The following is a 22691-nucleotide window of genomic DNA, read 5'->3' as shown; positions in this document are numbered from 1 at the left end:
CATCATTATTATGTGAAATATAAAATAGTAATTTTAATATTATAATTGTGAGTAAATAAAAATTATTAATTTATTATTTATATAAATTTAGTTTTACCAACCTGCCAATGTGGAAATTAAAACACACATTTCATACAATAAATAATATATCTTTGTTTTAAAAAAAATCAAATCACAACATATGCAGAAAAAAATATGCATTTTAAATTATAAATATTATATGAAAATTCCAAACAATTTGTAAATAAAATAAAATAAAGATGATAGGAGAATCATAATTTGAAAACTTAACAAAATCTTCGAATTTAGTTATTAAAAATAATAGTATTGTATACTTGGATATAAATTCTTAGTTTTTAAAATTCTGATTGGTTTATATATTTTTTTAAAAAAAATAACTAGTAATTTCGTCCATAATTTATTAAAGAGAGAAAATTATTTTTTAGATTTTTTAATATTTGATCCGTAAGTGTTTTTTATTTTTAATTAATTATATTTATTTAAATTAGTTAATTAAACTTAATTATTTTTTCTAATGGCAATTGAATGTAATTTTTTACACATTTTAAAGTTAGTTTTATATTTGTACTTCTCAATTAATATAGTATGATATATTTGATAATTTGATTTAAATTATCAAGATGAAATCCATGCTCACCCAAATAATCACGAAATAGATTGATTTGTGTTGGTGCATAGTTTCCATTTTCTAAGAAAAGTTATAAAATTAATATAAAAATTGGATTAATTTAGTTGAATAGAAAATGCCTCGTTTTTTTAAATAATGACCATTACAAATTCAACAGTATCCTCTATATACATATACACATATATGCTTTTTGTTTTATATTATTTGTCGATCAAGGCAATTTTACACATATTAAAAAAATAATTAAACTTTCTGTTATACTACATTATTTCATTTGATATAAGTAATTACTCCATAAGTTAAAAATTAGGGATAAAACTGAAAATTTGATTTATAAAAAATATCGTAAATACAAAACGATAAGTAATATCAAACAAAAAATTAACTCTAAAAGGACAAATAAAAGTAAACAGAAGGAGTATTACTTTTGAAATGTTGAATTTGTTCGTTGGTTGGAAAATTCATGGTTTTTTTTTTTAGTTAAACACCCGAGGACTTATCCCCAGGAAAAATATTATTACGAGAAAAAAATGATGGGTTGAAAACAACGAAAGAGCATAGGACGAGAGTTTTGTCCATTAGAGAGCAAATCAGCAAACTATATCATTAATTAGCACGGTTTAAAGGGCCTTGGAAAAACACAATAAGGTACTCCCTCTGTATCAAAATAGATGATTTTTTAGGAGTTTCACACAAATTAAGAAAAACATTGAATGTTTAGGTATAAATGCATTTTTATTTATAAAAATATATTTTCATAACTATCAACCAATAGTAATTCATTAAAATTTAAATTCTCAATCAATGATTCTTGAAAACTACAATTTCTTAGCATTAATTAGTAAAAAATACAGAAAATCAATCTTTGTGATACAAATTTTTTTTCTAGAAAATCATCTATTATGATACAGAGGGAGTATATACGAATTCGACCAAACTTTACTTTACTTAATGCAAATATCGATATTTGAAAGAATAAAGCCGCAAGTTTTATTTACCTACATGATTATGACACTATATTTGCACAACAACTCAGATAAATTTGTATTTATTAATCTACAGTGGCACGATTTTAAAAACGTATATATAATTCCAAATTTGTGAACAGACATCTAATAACATCTGATCAACCGTAACATCTCTCGGATACGTAAGAAATTGTTATACATTTTAGTTTTGACCATTGTACCAATAAACTTATATATACGATTTTTGACGAGATTTGGGTGGCATTATTTCACTAAAAAGCTTATATCCACTACTACTCTAATCTTTATCATCGAGACACTTGACATGTCACCAAACATGTAGGATTTTATAATCGCTGCCACCGAAACAAGATAAGTTATATTTTGTTTTTTGATAAAACTAAATATATTTTATTTACTGTTCTTAGATAAACTTAATAGATATTTGACGTTGAGAGATATTGAATTTATAATATACTAAAAGATTAGGCTGAATAGAAATTTGATGCTCAGATATGTATTTGAATTATATATATACTAGAGAATCAGCTCCGACGATTGACAGATGCAACAAGTGTAGTTGCACAGAGACCACTAAATTAAGAGCACATTTTTTATAATATTTTCATTATACATATTATTTAATTATGCTGAATCTATATTGAAAAACCCTCAAATTTATATTTTTTAACTTTGATTTGGAAGCCCAAACTTAATAAACAAATAAATATGTCCAAAGAAATACAAAACCCAAATTAACTTATAAAAAAGAAATAACACTAAACTTAAAACTAAACTATCGTTGTTTGTCAGATTTTTTAGTCGCATCTTATCATTCCGTTGAATGAACCGGCCATAGTTGTAGTGATTTTACCCTCGTTTTCCAGCCATCAGCTGGTGGATTCAAGTAGGTTTTGGAATGAAATTTTGTAAGATTTGGATTGAATTTTATATCAAGATATTTGCACCGAACGGAAACCAAACCACTTTTGGATCAATTTATTAAGGTTTTACGTCCATCTTAAGATTTTGGGATATTTTTAATTGAAGCCGTTTAATATGATCATTTTCAACTATCCAACTAATTAATATTATCTGGAATGTATATTTAAGAGAATAACTTGAAAAACGTTTAGCGACATTTGGGCTCACATCGTCGAGGGTGTAGTTTTTGCCTTTTTGGCACTCAATGAGTGAGGGTAATTATATCATTATGACTTTAAGAAATATGAAGTTACTGGGATAATTGTAATATTCCGATTTCTATGCATAATAAGAGTTTAAAAATAAATGATTTGATAATATATCACCAATGTATATTACAATAACAACTCCTGTTTTAAAAATCCCCGCCTAGCACCGATTACACCCCGCAAAATCGTTAGGCCCATCCTTTCTGCCTCGATTAATGACTTATCCACGCCTAGCATCGATATCCAATTTTATCTGTCTAATTTGACTATAAACCGTCTAATCCGATTATTTTCTGCTTAATTTTGTATATAATGATTATATTTAGAGTCAAATAAAAATCAAATATGTATTTTTTTGTTATTTAGACATTTAAATTAAGAGTTTGTGATGTTTTACAATAACTAATGTACAATTTTTTAATGAAAATCATAAATTTTCTTTTAAAATTACGTTTTTATGTGTTTACCGTAATTTTAAAGACAGTACTATAGTTTTATATTTTATTTGATATTTTTATTTTAACATAAACAGAACTATACATATATTTAATACTATATATTTTTATTTTATTATTAATTTAGTAAAATAACCCTAAAACTAGTCCCCGATTAATCCACGTTTAATCTCCGATTTTCTTGTTAGGCGCTAAGCCCACTCCGACCGCCCGACTAGCGCCTAGTGATTTCTAAAACAGGGATAACAACCTAGCTAAAAAATACAGTATAATAGTAATATTAGTGCAATTGTATTGATATAACATGTCATCTTACATTTCCAAATAGAATGAGTCGATTAAATGATTTTCGTTCGTGTTAGAAAAAAGTTCAAGTTATTATATATGCGATGAAAATATTTAGAAGAGATCAAAAATGAAAAGGAAACTCGTGTACTATTTTATAAAGGCAAACGTTGTTTTTACTCACTACCGTTGTGAAGTTGCATGAAGATTGAAGAATATAATATTTTATCAAATTTTGAAAATAAGTTTTCAAAAGATATACAGTATTGTCAGTATGCAGGATCAAAGTTAAGAGTTAACTTAGGTCATTCTCACTATGTAACTAAAAGATATCAAAAGTCAAAGAAATAAGCTAAAAAAGGAAAAGAGCTATAAAAAAAGTAATTTCCATTTGGTGTTCGATAACGTGTCATTAGTAATTTTCATATAAATATCAAATTTTTATAGAACCACGTGAATTCGTCCAAACCTCTCCGTTTCGACTAATAATTGAAAATGAATCTGCGGGTGAGATTTGCATTTATTGTGTGTGATATAGCATCTAGCCATCTACACACTACAATCGTTATTAATTTGAGCGTATGGGTATTTTATGTGTTTGATAACTGGTTGTGTGTATGTTACTGTTTTTTTTACGTTTTTATTTTATTTGGGATGATAATTTCCTGTTTATAATATCCAAAATTAAGTAGGAGAGCTCACTTTTTGAGCTACAGATGATCCCCGTCTATATGGTTTCAAAAGATAACAATATAATTAAAAGATCAATCTGAATTCTGCGTCACAGTGATCCTCACGCTAAGCTGCATCAGCCGTAAATAATTTAACCGTGTCATCTCTGATCCAGAGCCGGTCTCGATTATACCGCAAGCTCCAAAAAAAAGTTTGGACCTAAAAAGTAATGAAAAAGATTTTAAAATGTTCAAAAAGGTCATAAGGTCGAACTAGACACTTTAACACTAACAGTTATGCACAGTACCACTTTTTTCTTCTCAAATATTCGTTTATTTCGGCAAGACTAAAGCATCCATATGATGGCCACAAGACTAAGGACCCTTCTTTAATTCTTGTAGGCGGTAATCAGGTCAAAAGATTTGAGGATTCAGTTCTCATTCTCAGACTTGAGATCCGTGACGAGATAAGTGGAGTTTAAAAGGTGCTTGTTACACATTTGGCTGACGAAGTTGCAATGGAAGATTAAGTGTAAGCATGTCTCCTCTTGGGTGCAGTGAGAGCAAAGACCTGAATGATTAACACCTAGAGATTTCAGATTTTCACCATCAAGTAGATCATTTTTCATGGCTTTCTAAATAAGAAATTTTATTTGTGGTAGCCTTCTAATGTTCCTAATCTCCCTGATCCAGTTGAAAATCGTTGAGGTCGCAGGATTGTTTATCATATTATTTTTTCTCCGTTGTTGCTACTTGTTATCCATATTTGCAATGTATTCTCCTGAGTTGATGTGAATGCCGACATAAAGATCTTGATGAGCGTCCCACTTGTTTGACCGGATTGCAAGGATTTTCTTTTCATCATGTTCTTAGAGGAGTTGTCGAATTTTCTTTTTGTCCTAAGTTTGGGATAATGGCTGTGGTTACCGGATCTGACCACTTAATTATAAATAACTAGGTATTAACCCGCGGTAGACCGCAGACTGAACAAGTATTTTATGGAAATTTATAATAATTTATTTTGTCATTATATTATTTATAATGATTTGTGATTAAAAATTCAGAAGCTCCATTCTCGAATTTTTTGATTAAATCCTTTTTAAGGTCAGTGCCCATCCTATCATCCCTTTTATATGTTTAGGAAAAGAAATTGTTTAATAAAACAATAAAGCAAAAAAACCTTAATTTTTATATATGGAAAATAACATACAGCTTCGTCCACTATGATGAATTCCATGGAATCACGGGCACTAATCAAAGATTGCCTCCACATTTAAAGAATTTTAACGCGTATACACCATGAATTCTTAAAAAGCTTCAGTGCTTTCAAAGGTGTGAAAGGTAATGGCAAGGCTAACATGTTTGTAGCTAAGTTTTTTAGTAAATATTTGTATGTGTGATTTGATGATGGTGTGAAACAGAATAGACTCCTGTATTTATAGGATTAAGGGTGATTATATGGTTAGGATCGTATTCTAGTGATATTGTGGTGAGTAGTTTTTCTAAATACTGTATTTGTTTTTTATGAGTATGTTCTTATTTTTAATTATGAAAATATTATGAGTGTAATCTCATTTTCGGTTAAGAAAATAATCGTTCAATCTTATGAGATTTTTTGTTAAAGGGATATCTTATGAGATTTTTTTTGGTTAAGAGGATAAAGATTTAGTAAATAGATTTAATTAAGTCAATTGATTATACATCTAACCCCCCATTTTTACTGATTAATAATAAGATAATAAAATGATTAATTATTAATTATCTTTTATACCCTCAACAGTTTTAGCCTTTATTTAATAATTTCTAATGTTATTTGTATGTAAAATTTTACACTTTTCAAGGTTATTTTTATTTTTGTACTTCTCAATTAAATATAGTAGGATGTTTGCCGGTGATTTCATGGAATTCATCTTAGTAGGATGTTTAATAAAACAATAATGAGAAGGAAACCTTAATTTTTATATATGGAAAATAACATACAGCTTCGTCCACTAAGATGAATTCCATGGAATCACCGGCACTAATCAAAGATTGCCTCACATTTAAAGAATTTTAACGCGTATACACCATGAATTCTTAAAAAGCTTCGGTGCTTTTAAAGTTATTTTTATTTTTGTACTTCTTAATTAATATGGTAGGATGTTTGTGGGTTAAAAATCTCTAGAACAAAATCTAGAACGTATCTTTAAAATATTTAGTATGCTTTTGAACCGTATAAAATGTATAAAGACAAACTGTATTCGAAACCCCAACGATTGAAACCTCCCTATCATTCCTAATACGTACATTGTAGAGAAATAATTCGGATTATTAATTCCTTGATTTCCTTTAGATAAATCCGTTTCGATCCTACTTTCAGTGTCATAACGTCTTGACTTCGAATATTTATGGGTCTTTCATGGACCTCTAATCGTTGAGCTCGTCTTTGGGCTTCTAATAACTCCCTCGACCTCGCATGTCCGAACTCTTGATGACCTGCTTGGCTGCATGCCCCCTTTTTTCCTCCGACGTTATGATGTGGAAACCATGTGGACATCCTTCCCCGGGTCATGGATCCTGCATGCATGATCCGACACCAACAATGGCCAGAGGATGTTTGAAACTTACAAAAATTAATTATATTTGTTCTATTGGTGGAACTATTGGAGTGTCTGGTTTGGATAGAAATATTATACCACACTAGTGTTGGATCCAGAGCCAGTAGCTTTCTCTAGATGAGGTTTTAAGAGATCTTGCTCAGTGCAGATCTTTCTCCTGCTGTGAGAAGCTTATGCTGGTACTGATAATCTAGGAAAGAAGAAGACTTGTAGCATTTTCCACTGGCAAAAGAGAGAGAAAATAGTAAACTAGGAGTTATCATAGATTATATGGCCTAACATCATTATGAGTATTCAAATTTAGAGAATCATATTCCTTCATTTTCGAGGTGAAGCTGGCATGTCATGGACTGTATAGAAACAAACTTTCTAAACAAGACTCACTTGGAACCAACTTTGAGCAACAACCCCACACGGCCTCGACTAAAGCAAAATATGGTTTATATATGTCACAAATTCCCAAGTTTCCCTTCAATTTTTGGAACTACCATCTAGAATGTTACCAATACACTAGTCTCATCGGGGTATAAGTGTACCTAATAATTGTATAATTACAACCTCTACACCAAAACACGAGAAACCTCACTGAATCTCGCTGTACCACTAAAATCCGTAATTTTTTAAGTAATTATTTATTGTCATGGGAAAGGCCTCACTTAATCTCACCACACCACTAATTGTCTTTAACGCCTCATCCGTTGTTTTTTTTTATTCTTAAAACAAACAGAAAATATTCACGAAACACATTTCATTAAAAGAAACTGCCAACTTTAATGAACCTACCCAACAATGGCTTACTTATTATGAGTTATGATTACCATTAGATACACTAAGAAAATAAAATAAAAAACATCCATGATTGCAGGCCTGTAGAGGGATCGCCCAACTTGCCCGGGATGGTTGCTGCGAGGCACCGTTTGAAAGACAAAACGGAGTCTGATCTGGCTGAAATTTGTGGGGAGCTTTGTCGCCTACAAGCTCTGTATTCAACGATAGGGATTTCGAATTGCACGGTTAGTTTGTGATCTAATCGGGTGTTGATATGGAGGTTTTGTATGGACTAATTTGTGACAAGTTGCACAGTTGGTTTGGCCAACTATCTCGGTTTGAGCTAGAACCTTGCAGGAGATTCCATGGATTATGGAGTTAGGTCTTGGTTGGTGCAGAACCAAGGTGGAATTTAAGAGTGTAGGGTTAAAGATAAGATGGTTCCTCGAAGATGCAAAGACCGTGACCAGAGCGGAATTGTAACATCCGCGAACCAAAATATGAGTTTTGGGGATAGGTGTCGATCGACACCAATAATTTCTGGTTCGACCAGTTCGATTTAATTATCGATTTGGACCGGTTTGGTTTACGGAAAACCATTGAACCGAGATACTTAAGTGTTTTGTCAACTAGAAGGGTTTTGGCAAGTTGTGTTTGTCGCCGTTTCTCTTGTTTTTGAGAGAAAAGAGAGAAAACTTTGTTCTTGAGATTTTGGGAGATTGGTGAGATTTCTTGGTGGTTCTTGGGAGATCTGGAGCTAGGAAGGTGCTAGAAGCTTGCTGGGAGTGAGCGATTCCTCATTGTTGGTCATAAACTTCCAGCAAAGAGGTGAGTGCATGACCATGGCTTATCTAAGTCAGAGATCTCCTTTGTCTTGCTTGTTTGGTGTTGTTTGTTGTGTTTTCTTGCTTGTTTGGGTTGCTATAGGGTTCCTACAGATTCATATGGCTTTGGGATTGAGTATTAGATGGATTGGAGGTGTTAGGAAGCGAGATTCGACTCTCAGCTTCGAGCGGAACGCGATTGCAGAGGTAGTGTCGATCGACACCAGGAGGGTGTCGGTCGACACCAGTGAGCAGCATCGGTCGACACTGTGGGGTAGTGTCGGTCGAAACCAAGAGCCAATGTCGGTCGACACTTGGCTGGTGTCTGTCGATACCTCCCTTCCAGCGAGAATATGTGTTGTTTCCTGGTTTGTATGCTTTGTTTGTTGATTGTTTTGGACATTGGTATCTCAGTTGCTTGTGTGTATAGCCCAGTAGATGGGATGAATGTCTCACTGAGTGTTTATAAAATACTCATGCATCTAAATTTGTGTTTGTGGTGCAGGTAAAGGCAAAGTGTGATCGTGGAATCAAGGCGATGAAGAGGAGGATGTTCTAGGGACTCGATTGGATGTTGTCTGGCTTACTAGGTTGCTAGAGTTGAGTCATTAGAATGTGGTTTAGGTTGCTGGTTCTATGATTCATGTTGTTTGGAATATTGGTTTAATTGTTATGAATTAATACTGGTTATTTGAGTATTGGATATTTATTTGTTTAATGATATTGGTTATGTTATCCGCTATTGTGTGTTTATGGTTAGGTGGTTAGTGGGTATGGACTACTAATTTAGATTAATATTATTATTAGATTTATTATTTATTAAAAAAAAAGGGTTGAGTCGTTTCAGTTTGGTATCAGAGCCCTTACGGTTCTAGGTTTGGGTTCACTAGGTTTCTGTTGTGATGTTGTGGATATGCATGCTTTGATTGATTATGTGAGTTAGTCAATTTTGTGTGGCATGGAGTCCTAGAACATCCTCTTTTAGCCTTCAATGAGATTCCACGGTATGTTATGTTTCTTTGTCTGGTTTTGGTTTGTTTCTATGCTTTTTAGCCTCTGTTCTTGGAAGAGCAGTGGCTAAAGGTGGTTGAGTTGTTGGTCGTGGACGTGGGCGTTGTCGTGGTCGTTGTTGGGCGGGTTCCCGAGGCCAACGAGTGTGTGGTCCAGAGTTCCACGAGGAGGTACGTCAGAGGGTCGCAAGTGTATCAGGAGGGACCAGAGGGGGGTTAGCCGGTGAGCATGCCAGACGTGCTGGGAACCCAGGTGTGGGGTTGCAGCAGGCGGATCTGTTGGGATGCTGTTGGAGCGGTTACCGAGAGTGGTACCTGTGCAGGCTTTAGTTGTGCCGCATGTGGTGGGGTGCAGCCGAGGGCTGCAGATGTTAAGGAGTTTCCATCTGTTAGGAGGATGGAGCAGTTGTAGATGACCGGTAAGAGATTCTTCTCGAGAGGTATCAATCCTAGAGAGGCGGATGGGTGGACATATGCAGCTGGACAAGATATTTCTCTGTTTGGTGGGTAATCCAGTTGGATATTAGAAGTTTAGTGGGCAGTTGTAACATAGCAATGTTATACTCGGACCACGAGGGTTCTTCTGGTCGAGAGATGTTATAGACGTTAAGGCTTGTTGCTCTTGAGGGGATGGTGATTCCCCTGAATACCGATAGCTCGAGGGGCTGGGGGCTATGATGCTACGGTTTGGCAATCTGAAGATTAGAGGACCAAGTCAAAGTTTGTTTTGCATCAAACAAACAGGTTCTATATCAGATTATGTGTAGAGATTTGAAGATGTATCTTCACAAGTAACAAGATTAGATGATCAGAAACTTGAGAGAATTTTTCTGAATGGATTGACAAGGGAAATGCAAGAATTGGTTCACATGAAGAAACTTAGAGATCTCTCAGAAATGATAGCTGAAGCAAGAGCTATGGAAGATAGTTTAATGCGAAGAGTGGTTAAGAGAGAGTTGCAAATAGTCGACAAAGAACTTAAGGATTCAAACGTTTCTTATTATAAGAGTAACTACAGCCACAACAATAATACTTGAAAGTCAATATGATAACTATAGACTTAACACAAGGAAATGACAGACAAATAAACAGAAATGAACAGAGACCAAGGAGACATAACACTGGTGCAGAGCTAGATGAGAAAAGAAGGAAGGAAATATGTTTTAAGTGTGATGGACCATACTCTAAAGATCACAAATGTCCAAATAAGGAGCTTAGGGTTTTAACAATCTTAAATGGATATGAAGTGGAGGTGGTAGAGGATAACGGAGTTGATACGGAGAGTATGTGTATTGAAGAACCAGTTGGAGAATGTATGGCATTATCCTTCAACTCATACATAGGAATTTCATCTCCCTCAACAACTAAAACAAGAGGTACGGTGGGTGCATCAGAGGTGATCATCATGTTGGATAGTGGTGCCACCCACAACTTTATATCACCTGCGGCAGTAAAGAAACTAAAATTGAAGTGTAGAGAAGACCCGAATTTGACAGTTAAGCTGGGAACAGACATATTAGTTCAAGGGTTGGGAGTTTGTGAGAAGGTATGCTTTTCAATCCAAAACTTGGAATTCACTACAGAGTTTGTTGTCTTGGAGCTAGGACAGATTGACATCATTTTAGGGGTTTATTGGCTAAGTACATTGGGAGATTGCCAAGTCAACTGGCAGAAGAATGAGATGTCATTTTTATATAAAGAAAAGATAGTTACAATCAGAGGAGAATCAGATTTGGAAATATCCAAGATGTTTCTGAAATCTCTGTCCAGTGGTTATACAGTGAACACGAAGGGAGTGCAAGTTGCTCTATAAAACCAACAGGTGATTCAGGTGATAAAACCTTTAGATGGTGGTATTCAAGAAGTGTTAGCAAGATTCGATATGGTATTTGCTATTCCAATAGACCTTCCTCCGATCAGAGGCAGAGAGCATGCGATCAATCTTTTACCAGGGAATAACGCAATTAGCGTCAGACCCTACAGATATCCTCATGCGCAGAAGGAGATAATGGAGAGAATGGTGAAATAGATGCTTGATTTTGGTATTATAAGACTAAGTCAAAGTCCTTTCTCAAGCCCTATTCTCTTAGTCAAAAAGAAGGATGGTAGTTGGAGATTTTGTGTTGATTACCGAGCCTTAAACCGAGTAACAGTACCAGATAAATTCCCTATTCCAATGATTAATCAATGACTAGATGAGCTAAACGGTGCAGTAATGTTCTCCAAGTTAGACCTTCGAGCTGGTTACCATCAGATCAGGATGTAAGAGGAAGATGTAGCAAAAACGGCATTCAGAACTCATGACGGCCTTTACAAATTTCTTGTTATGCCATTTGGTCTAACAAACGCACCGACAACCTTCCAGGCTCTGATGAATGAGTTATTTCGACCATACCTCAGGAAGTTCATATTAGTGTTCTTCGATGACATCTTGATCTACAACTCTTCCTTGGCAAAGCACATAGAACATTTGGAGATCGTGATGAGAATACTAGAGGAGAACCAGTTATTTTCCAACAAGAAGAAGTGTCTGTTTGGACAATAACAAGTCGACTATTTGAATCATATCATCTCAAACGAAGGAGTTTCTACTGATCCAGAAAAAACAAAGGTGATGACTCAATGGGTTACTCCTAAGTCTGTGAAAGAATTGAGAGGTTTTTTGGGGTTGACTGGGTACTATCGAAGGTTCTTAAAGGATCTGATGTGCTCGCTAGACCTCTAACAAATCTTCTGCGAAAAGATAACTTTGAGTGGAGTACAGAAGCACAAATGACTTTTGATAAGTTGAAGAAAGTGATGTCTTCGGCTCCTGTATTATCATTACCAAATTTTGAGGAGGTTTTCATAGTTGAAGCAAATGCATCAGGTTTTGGTTTGGGAGCAGTTCTAATGTAGAATAAAAGACCAATTGCATACTTTAGCCATGAGTTGTCAGCTAAAGAACAACTCAAACCGGTTTATGAGAGAGAATTGATGGGCATCGTTTCGTCCATTTAAAAGTGGAAATACTATTTGTTTGGTAGACACTTTGTGGTGCATACAGATCAGAAAAGTCTGAAATTTTTACTAGAGCAGAGAGAAGTAACCATGGACTATCAAAAATGGCTGATCAAACTTCTGAACTATGATTTTGACATACTGTATAAACCAGGAGTGGAGAATACAACAGCAGATGGGTTGTCTAGAATGATTCAACCTCAGGGAACATTTTCATCAATCCTACTGATAGACTAGTTTTCACCAAGGATATCAATTCCCTATGCAGTTGTAGTACAAAGGGTTATCAATCCAAATGGTTGTGTATTGCTAGCAGGAAGGATATGATCAGTACAATACAAGTCAAGCCAAGCAATTAAGGTTTTGGTTCTAACAATCCTAAAATAAACAAAATAAAAGAATATAAACAAGTAAACCACACGACCTAAGCACTCGATGCAAGCAATCGAGTACAGGATCGAGTGGGGTGATCGAGTATGCAAGTGAGATATGAACAACTCGAGGTATTACTCGATGCAACTTATCGTGTACCTGATCGGGTAAGTGGTCGAGTAAGTGAAGAAAATGCAAACAAATAAAATACGAAAGTTCCTAAGGATGGGGGTAATCGAATCCTAAGTGTTCTAGACCAGTACAGATGCCTTACATGCCTCAAGCAATTATTTTCTAGACAATGAACCTCTAAGACCTTGTCACCACACTTTCGCACTAGCAACAATCAACCTTGAACACACTACCACACTGTCGCACTAGCAATATGAACAAGCAGGCATTAAGAACGATTCATTATTCTCAGTAGACTTAAACTCATCTGATTTTGCCACTCAGAGCTAAGTAAACCTCTAACATTGGCTAAATCAAGCATTTTATCTACTCCTTTCGGCCTGTAGCATTGTAAACGCCCTAGATCTAATCTCAACCTTTCGGTCTGTTGACAGCATTAAGAACACCAACCTAGAAAGAAATCTATCAATCATCACAATCAATTAAAGCATCCTAACCGATTAAGAACACAAAATCATCTATCCCATCCCTAGAAACTTTACTACACTACTCGGACATAGAAACGAATAACAAAGCAATCAAAATGAACGAAAATGACATTGTATTAAAAGATAGAGTAGAGTAGAAAGAGTATAGGATAAAAATCTAAGAAAACTACAAAATAAAAATGCAAAAACAAGAAGAAAAATGTTGAGTCGCTCAGTTCTCTCACAGAAGCTCTCGCTCTCTGGTTTGAGGGTCTGCGGCGTACTTGTTTGCGAGCTAGGGAAAGAGGGGGTTTATATATGGAAACCCATTTGACCTAGCTACCCAGACTTGCCCGATGGTCTACTCGATGGGGTACACGAGGGTGAAGTCGGGTAACTCCTCGGGTGGATCTTTGGGTTGCTCTTCATGCTCTTGGATCTTCCTCGATCGTGTTGGGGTTCAGACTTGTTCTTGTAGCTCGATGGCTCCTTCGGGTACATGCTCGAGTTGTCCTTGTTTTTCCCCATTTTTGGCTCTTTAGCACCTGTTTTCATCCAAAATATGCAAATGCAGAAATGCAACACCCTAAATGCTCTAAAAGTGAATTCCTACAGTAAATGACCTAAAAATGCTAAGTTAGAGGTATGAACAATGCAAAATATGGACAAAAAAGGATGCTAAAAACATGTAAATTAGAGAGTTATCAGACCCCCAAACTTAAATCTTGCTAGTCCTCTAGCAAGGAAGTAAGAGGGTATGGTTTGAAAGTGGGGACTCATAACCTTAAGATGCTAATCGAAGGATTCAAGCTATAGTCCTTAAAGATAGTTTAATGGTGCTAAGATCAATCAACATACTTACAAATATTTTTCTATGCTTATTACCTTGCATCGATCTATCTCAACCTCCAACTAAAGATAAAGAACATCTCTTTCACATTTAATTAAGTGTTTGGCGAATTCTTGCAAATGGAAGGTGAATCAAGCTCAATCGGGTTCAAGGGTAAGGCTTTTTGGTAAGGTGGTTTCAAACAAATTCTTTAGGTGGTTTTCTCTCAAAAGATGGAATGCTAGACAGTTGTGAAAACTATCTAAGACTGTGAACAATTTGGGCATACAAAGCTTAACTCTTGATGATCTACCCTTTTCTCATTCACTCTTTTTTTTTTTTTAATCCCCCTAGAATTAAACTACCCACATCCTTGATTTTAACTCTTTTTTTTATTATTCCCTAAGGTTTAGGCTTTTAAACTTTAAATTTCTAGCTCTTTCTCTTTTCTCTTTTTTTTTTTCTTTTTCTTTTCTAAACTCCTAATATAAATATGTATATATCATTTCCTTTCTTTCTAGGAGACTATAGCAAGATTTTTTTTTTTTTTACTTAGAGACTTAGACCTAATTGATTCTAACCTTAAGGACTTTCTTTTTTTTTTTTTTTTATATTCTACAACCCAACCCCAAATAAACATTCTAACCTCCTATCTTTCAAAATCGAATCTATTAGCTAGTTCAAATCTAACTTAGCTAAATCAAGAGGCAGTTCTTTGTCGTTCTCAATACTCTCAAGGTTTCACAACCTATAGCACAATGAAAGAAGCCTCACTCAACAATTCACAACAAGGTTTGAAAGAAAGGTTTGGGTTCAGGGGTAAGACAAATGAATCGGGTTAAACGAAAAGATTGGTAAAAAGTGGAGTGCTAACCCGAGTTTAGAGTTACCATGAGCAAGTATTCAAGTGCCATAAGCAAGACAATTAAAGTTCAAATTAAATCCAATAATATAGAGATGTTCTAATGTTCAAGCAAGTGGAGGAAGCATTCAATCGACACAAAGGGTCTAAGCAAAGATTTTTCATTTTTTTCCAACGACTGATCTAGCAACAATGAACTGTGACTAAGGGCTATAGCTTCAATCCTAAGGCTTGATTTTAAACAAGGTGGTTTTAATCATTGTCCCCTAAGATGCATATGCAACAATCCTATATGAAACAAACTAGACTCAATCCTAATATGTAAATGCAACTACATGAACACTCATTTTTCTATTTTTTAATTTTCAAGATTTTTCAAATTTTTTGGGGTTTTTAATGCACATAGATGCAGACTCAAATGAATAAAACTAGCATGCAAAAATTTGAAATAATAAAAATAAGAAAATAAAACACAATGTTAAATACATTCTAGGACCCTCCCCCAAACTTAAATTACCCAGTCCCTGTGTACATAAAAGTTGGAAAAGAATCCAAGAAGCACACAAAATGAATTAAACTAAATGCAATGGTATATACAAGAGTTGGATGAAATTGGTACCTCATGGGTTAGAGAAGAAGGAGGTTGCAGCAGCCTCCATACTCGCCAACGTGTAGCCAGGGTCGTCGCCGGCTTCAGCAGGTGCTGGTGTTTGCTCGTCAGAAAGCTCAGTAATGTGCACAGACGACTTACTCGGACTAGCATCCAAGGTGTTGATCGAGGGTGGGATCGCGTAGCTCATCGGGTAGTATGACAGAAATGGCGGCAGAGGTCCAAAATGATCACCCGTGTATCCACTGGCAGGGTGCATCGTGTATGGCATCGTGAATGGCATCTGGTAGGGCGGAGGGAAGATTCCAGCATAATCACCCAATTGGTTGCTCGACGGGTGCATCGGATAGTTCATCCTGTATCCCATCGGGTTGGGTGTCGGGTAAGCGTCAGAATGGCTTCTCCTCGATGCTTCTGGTCGGGTGATGTCCTCCTCAGCTCGGGGCTCGTATGATGATGCTCTTTGAGGTTCCGGAGGTGGCAGTCCTCGAGTTCCTCCTTGTGGTCCGCTTCTCCCCATCCAAACGGGTGCTTGTGCCGAGGTAGGAGCTGAGGCACAACTTGCCTTGTCTTGCAACTCCTTGATTTGACCTCCCATTATCTTCACCGAACCAGCAAGATCTTTCAATTTCTTCACCAAGAACTTGTTCATCTTCTTCAGCCAGCCAATTCTCTTGTGAGCTTCCCTCACTCCAACCGGTTGCTTTTGGGAGCATACATACTCCTCAAAAATAAACTCCTCCGAGCTATCTCCTTGTCTCTGCCTGGTCTCCTCTCTTTTCTCAGCTTCGGACTCCTCCTCTGGGTTGTACAGCTCTTCCAACGGTGGTGCGAAGTCAATGTTGTTTCCCAGCCGAACCTTGGTGCATATGACATTGGGTAGAACCATTTGAGCAGCTCCGGCGGTTGGAAGGACAAACTTGAACAGCGTCATGTCATTAGGCCTCTCATAGGCCAAAAATCTCGCCAGCACGAGGTAGTCCGCATCCAGCCACCTTGGTTCAAGCACAATTCCCTTCAAGGGCACATCGCATGCCACTAGGATTGGTGTGACTAGTCCCCCAATAGAGATCTCCCCGCCTCCTTCTCTTCTTTTCACGGCCCATGATTTCAAGTATAGGAATTGATCGAGTAACACAAACAACATGCTAGTATCAGCAACATCTCCTACTAACGGTGTTCCATCCCTAGCACTATCCAAAACTCCACACAGTGCAACATCTAACAGCTGAAGCTCATGGTCGTTCACATTCCCAGTCTCTTTTCTAGCAAAAAGAGTGCATGCGAGGGACTTGTGAAAATACCTCAAAACAGGGCTCCTTATTTGAGCGGATTTGGAGCTTGTGGACTTGTAGGGGTGCTTGTCTCCTATTGTCAGCCATAGGGACCTCATCTCCTTCTTGCTAACCTCCATACCTTCTCCACTACCAGCTTTGAAGCCATACAGCTTCTCCATCTCCTTGAAACTTAGTCGGTAGTCTTTGATCCTCACGGAGAAGATGATGAACCCGATCCCCCCATCGGGTAGTAGGGTCGGGTGGTCCTCGAAATAGTGCAGCTTCAAGGTCGAAAGGAAGTGGACCGTCTACTCCTCATATGCTTCAAGGTGGGATCACATCATCTGGCCCAAGTGGCACATATCGAACAAAAATTCTACATCTCTAGCGATTCCCAATTGCTTCATGGTCTCACGGTGAGGGTATCGGGTACCAACGAAGCTCATTTTCCGGAAGACCTTGAATAGTTTCGCCGGAGTATCTACTTCCTTTTGCTTCAGCCTCCGTGAGGCTCGGCGGGTCCTCTCTCTCTCTGCTCCTCTTCTCTCTCTCTTTCCTCCTCCTCGGCATGTTGATCTTCTTCCTCAACCGCTCTCTCAACTATCTTCTCAGCCTTCTCCAAAGCTGGTCTCTTCCCTCTTGCAATCGCAGCTCTGCTCCTTGATCAAGAGGTTTTGATCTCCCCTTGTTCTTCTCCTCCAGCCTCAGAATCGACCTCCATAGGGACGTAGACAGGTCCCTACGTCGAGGAGAACGGCGGACAGCACTGGCCATTGGACTCGGTGAGTGAACTCGGGGGCCTACACGATCGGGTACTAGAGCATCTGGTCGGGTGGTCGATCGGGTTGTGCATCAGGTTGGGGAGGCAAAACGTCCAGCCAACGGTTGGGAATGTGGAACGTTTCCACTCCCTTGAGAATCTCGAATTCCGGCGGCATCATCTTCGGTTGTAGCAGCGGCGGAGGTGGATCTTCTTTCCTTCCTTTGGTAGGTTCTAGCGGTTGGCTCCATTTTGATTCCTTGAGAAGAAAAAGAAAAGCTAGGTCTCGAGGTTAATAGGGTTAGTCTTCAAAGTAAATCGATAAAGCTTGAAATCGAGAGAGAAGAATAGAAACTTATGGAAATCAAAAAGCTTTAGAGTATAGGAGAGACTTATCGGTGATGATGACGGAGAAGGGTTCGACTCCCTTAAATAGGCTAGGGTTTCGGTTGGTGGATGATGTTCATATATTTTACCATGTTTTCTCTTAGTTTATTCACATCTTTTGCATCTTTCGCTATCCATTTTTACCATTATTGCATAGCTTTAGGACTAATCATGCATTAGAGTTTAGTTGCATTGCATTTACATCTTTTCATGCATAATCAGGTGATTATGGAGCTTAAGGAGCATGGAAGCAATGCTGAGGAGAAGTGAGGCAATCATGAAGGAAAAGCAAGAGAGTTAAGGCTGAAGAACCAAGGTCCAGAGTCCAACTCGACCCCACACTCGACCAGACACTCGACCGTGTGCAGAGGAGGACTCGACCGAGTGGAGGAAACAGAAGAAAAGCCAACTCGACCAGCCACTCAACCGAGCACATGGTCGAGTTGACCGAGCCGTTGACTATTTTGTCTTTTAGTATTTTTAGGGCTTCCACCTCCTCTCCTATATAAAGCCTTGTACCTGCAGCCACCAAGGAGTCCAGCTTTTTAGAATAGTCAGAAACCTAATTTTTACCCTTTTGGGAATTATTCCTTTTGCACTTTTATTTTTCTTAGATCTTGTACTTGTTTTAGAGGAAGAACAAAGAATCTCTCAAAATTGTTGGTTCCATAACTTTCAATATATTGAGAATTTGAGTTTGATTCCTTTTTCATTATTGTAGATCTTTGTCTTATCTTTCATTTGATGCAAGTTTCGAGTTTTTCTGGGTTTATGATTTTGATGTTCATCATGTGTTCTTGTGAGTAGTAGCTTAGGATCTTGAGGATGGGTTAGGCTGGGCTATGTTTGAGGTTTGTTTGCTTTGTTCAAGCTTGATTGTGGTAGAATCTCTTCTAGGGTAGATGTTCTTAATGCTAATCCTGAACTGAGAAGTTAGGGTTTGATTTCAAGCATCTTAGCATCACACCAATGTTTAAGGAGCATAGATAAGGCTAGATCTAGAGCTTACCATTAGGCTTGCTAAGAGATTAGAAGTCTTGTTTGGTATGAGATGTATTGCTTAATGCCTGCTTGTGTAGACTCTTTACTATGTGAGAACAAGTCTAGAGATGCATAGGTTTGTTGTTTCTTTCCATGAGAGTGGATTAAACATGGCTTAGATTTATATGTCTAGAGATTAGCTCAAAGCTTTGCTTGAGATTTGTTGACCAAGTTAGATGACCTCATTCATTAGTCCAGCCCATAAATCCCTCCTCAAGGCCTTCCTTGTTTATTGATTTTTAAGTCTTAATCCTGCTGTTTGATTGTTGTTCGATTCGTTCTTGTGTTGCTCTGTTTTTCTTGTATTGCTCTGTTTCACGGATTTGTCCAGCTCGACCCTGCACTCGATCTACACTCGATCGAGTGCTTGCTCGAGTTCATCCCCAGAACTCTTGTTTATGATTTGTAGTTGTCCTGTCATATCTCTAGTCTCATTCTATTTGCATTTCTGTTGCATTTACTTATTTTCCTGTTCATTATTGTCTTGCATTAGTTCATTAGTATAGTTTCTATTTCTGTTCTAGTTTTATTTTAGTGACAATCATTCTGTTCCATTTACATTCAGCATCTAGTTCTAGTAGTTTTACTTTCTGCTCATTACATTTCATTAATAGGATTGTTAGTGACAAACATCCTTTGCATATTTGGCTTAACTTAGGCTCATATACACATCCTGATTGTTCACAACCCTCAGATTGGATTGACACCTCTTGTACTACAATTGCATAAGGGGAATTGAAACACCCTGCCATTCATTCATTTCATATCTCACCAATCCATACCACCAACATATTGTGTTTCAATTTGGCGCCGTTGCCCATTTGAGAGTGTTTTTCTGACATTTAGGATCATTATTAGTCAAAGATTAAGTTTGTTTATACACTAGTGAAGTTTCTGAACTCGAATCTTCTTTTGCTAGGCTGTGTTGAATTTCAGGTCCCACTCGAGCACCACTCGACCAAGTAGTGATCGAGCACCTGATCGAGTCAGACAGCGTATCTAAATAGACACCAGTTCCCAGTCGACTCGACCACTCACTCGAGCCTGCGCTCGACCGTGCACCTGTTCGAGTCAGTATCTCAGTCTGTTGATGCACACAAGGTCCAAAGGGAAAGACAATCTTCAAAGGCTTCTTGTCAACATCCACAGGCTGCCAAAGGGTTTGGGAAATCAGAGAAGAAGAGTAGTTCCACAACAGCAAGCAGTTCCAATCATAATGGAGCAACAAGATCCAGTTCCAAGACCAAGGAACATTGGTGCTGGAGATGCACCCAATACCCACAACCAGAGAGCTGGCATTGTGCCTCCCACAGTGCCAAACAACAACTTTGAGATCAAGAGTGGATTGATCTCCATGATTCAAGCCAAGAAGTTCCATGGATTGCCAATGGAGGATCCTCTAGACCACCTTGATGAATTTGATAGAATATGTGGTCTTACCAAGATTAATGGAGTAAGTGAGGATGGATTCAAGTTGAGGCTCTTCCCATTTTCACTTGGAGATAAGGCTCACCTTTGGGAGAAGACTCTTCCTACTGGAGCAATAACCACGTTGGGATGCTTGCAAGAAGGCTTTCTTGGCAAAATTCTTCTCAAATGCAAGGACTGCTAGATTGAGGAATGAAATTTCTGGGTTTGCTCAAAGAAACAATGAAAGCTTTTGTGAAGCTTGGGAGAGGTTCAAAGGATTTCAGACTCAGTGTCCTCACCATTGCTTCAGCAATGAGTCACTCCTAAGCACCTTGTATAGAGGAGTGCTTCCCAAGATCAGGATGCTTCTTGACACAGCCTCTAATGGCAACTTCCTCAACAAGAATGTGGAAGAAGGCTGGGAATTAGTTGAGAACCTTGCTTTGTCAGATGGCAACTATAATGAGGACTATGACAGAACCATAAGGTCCACCTCCACTGACCAAGAGGACAAATACAAGAAGGATTTGAAGATGGTCAATGAGAAGCTTGATAAGATCCTCCTTAGCCAACAAAAATCCATTCACTTCATTGGTGAAGAAGAGGTTCAAGTTCAAGAAGGGGAGAATGAGTATGCTGAGCTTTGTTATGTGCAAAACCAAGGTGGATTCAAAGGCTACAACCAAGGAGGGTTCAAGAACAACAACCTCTCCTATAGAAGCACCAATGTGGCCAATCCACAAGACCAAGTATACCCACCTCAACAGCCTCAACAACATCAAAACTATGTCCCCAAACAACAACATCAAGTGTTCCAGCCTCAGTTGTGTCCCCCACCAGGGTTTCAGACTAACCAAGGCCAAGAACAAGACTTAAGAGCTATGATGCAACAGTTGTTGATTGGACAAACACAAGGAAAGATTGAGGAAGCCAAACAGTTTGCTGAGTTGAATCAAAGGCTCACATCCCAGTATAATGACCTGAACATGAAGTTTGAAGGTCTCAACTCTAGAGTGAAGTATATGGAAAGCAACATTGCCTCTACTTCTGCTCCTAAACCAAACCAACTCCCTGGAAAAGCTATTCAAAATCCAAGGGAGTTCACTGCCAAAGCCATCCATATATATGATGAAGAAGTCACTGGGGACAGTGATATTCAAGATGGGGAGGATTGGTCAGTTATTGAAGCTTTGAGTGAAGTTTGTGCAGAGAAATCTGAACCCGCCATTGCACTCGACCAGGTACTCGAGCCAGCACTCGACCGAGTGCCTGATCGAGTGGATAATCGAGCTGAAGGATCAGGAGCTGCTAAACCTGCTAAGTACATTCCTCCTGCTTACAAACCACCTCTACCATTTCCAGGACGTTTCAAAGCACAGAGGATCAAGGAATTAAGGGAAATAATTGAGAAAAAAGAGATGTTGGCTAAGCAACAAGAGGATGAGAAAGCTTTGAAGGAAGAGGTTGTGGTTGAGAAACAAGAAGAAGTGATGGCCATTCAAGAAATCATCATTGCTTATCAAGAAGAGGAGAGAGGACCTGCCTTGGAACAGTATGAACCATATCCTCTATATAGAAAGTTTTTGCTTGATTTGTCAAAGAAGAAGGCTCAAGCTCAAGATGAGAAGGATCTTGAGGACCTTGGAGGAGTGATCATCCCAATTAAGCTTAAGGATCCAGGGCCATTCTATCTTCCTTGCACACTTAGCTATCTCCATTACAACCAGTGCCTATGTGACTTGGGAGCATCAATCAGTGTGATGCCATACTCCATAGCACAAAAGCTTGGGCACACTGATTTCAAGTCCACCAACCTTCATGTATGCCTAGCTGAGGGCTCAAATAGAGATGTGGTTGGCAAGTTGGAGAACATTCCAGTGAAGATAGGGAGAGCAAGGGTTCACACTGATTTTGTGGTTCTAGAGATGGATAAGGAGTCTGAAGATCCTATCATTCTTGGGAGGCCATTCTTAGCTACTGTTGGGGCAGTTATTGATGTCAAAGAAGGTCTTGTGACCTTGAACATTGCTGAAGATATAGTTACGAAGTTCAACATCTATAACCCAACCAACCTTCCTACCATAGATGATCAACCTTTTACTATCAAGGACAAAGGTGGTCAAG

General features: G+C 37.7%; 1 non-coding gene across 1 annotated transcript; it reads right to left on the bottom strand.

Moving 5' to 3' along the window:
- Nucleotides 1–20767: 20767 nt before the first annotated feature.
- LOC147924551 (small nucleolar RNA R71) lies at nt 20768–20874 on the bottom strand. Its single transcript, XR_015587880.1, has one exon. It is a non-coding gene; the product is annotated as a small nucleolar RNA R71 (small nucleolar RNA).
- Between the last annotated feature and the right edge of the window lie 1817 nt (nt 20875–22691).

This window comes from Camelina sativa, chromosome 17 (assembly GCF_030686135.1).
Source record: "Camelina sativa cultivar CO46 ecotype springtype chromosome 17, ASM3068613v1".
NCBI lineage: Eukaryota > Viridiplantae > Streptophyta > Magnoliopsida > Brassicales > Brassicaceae > Camelina > Camelina sativa.
The sequence above is the reverse complement of the archived record's forward strand: the minus strand, read 5'-3'. Positions and strand labels throughout refer to the sequence as shown.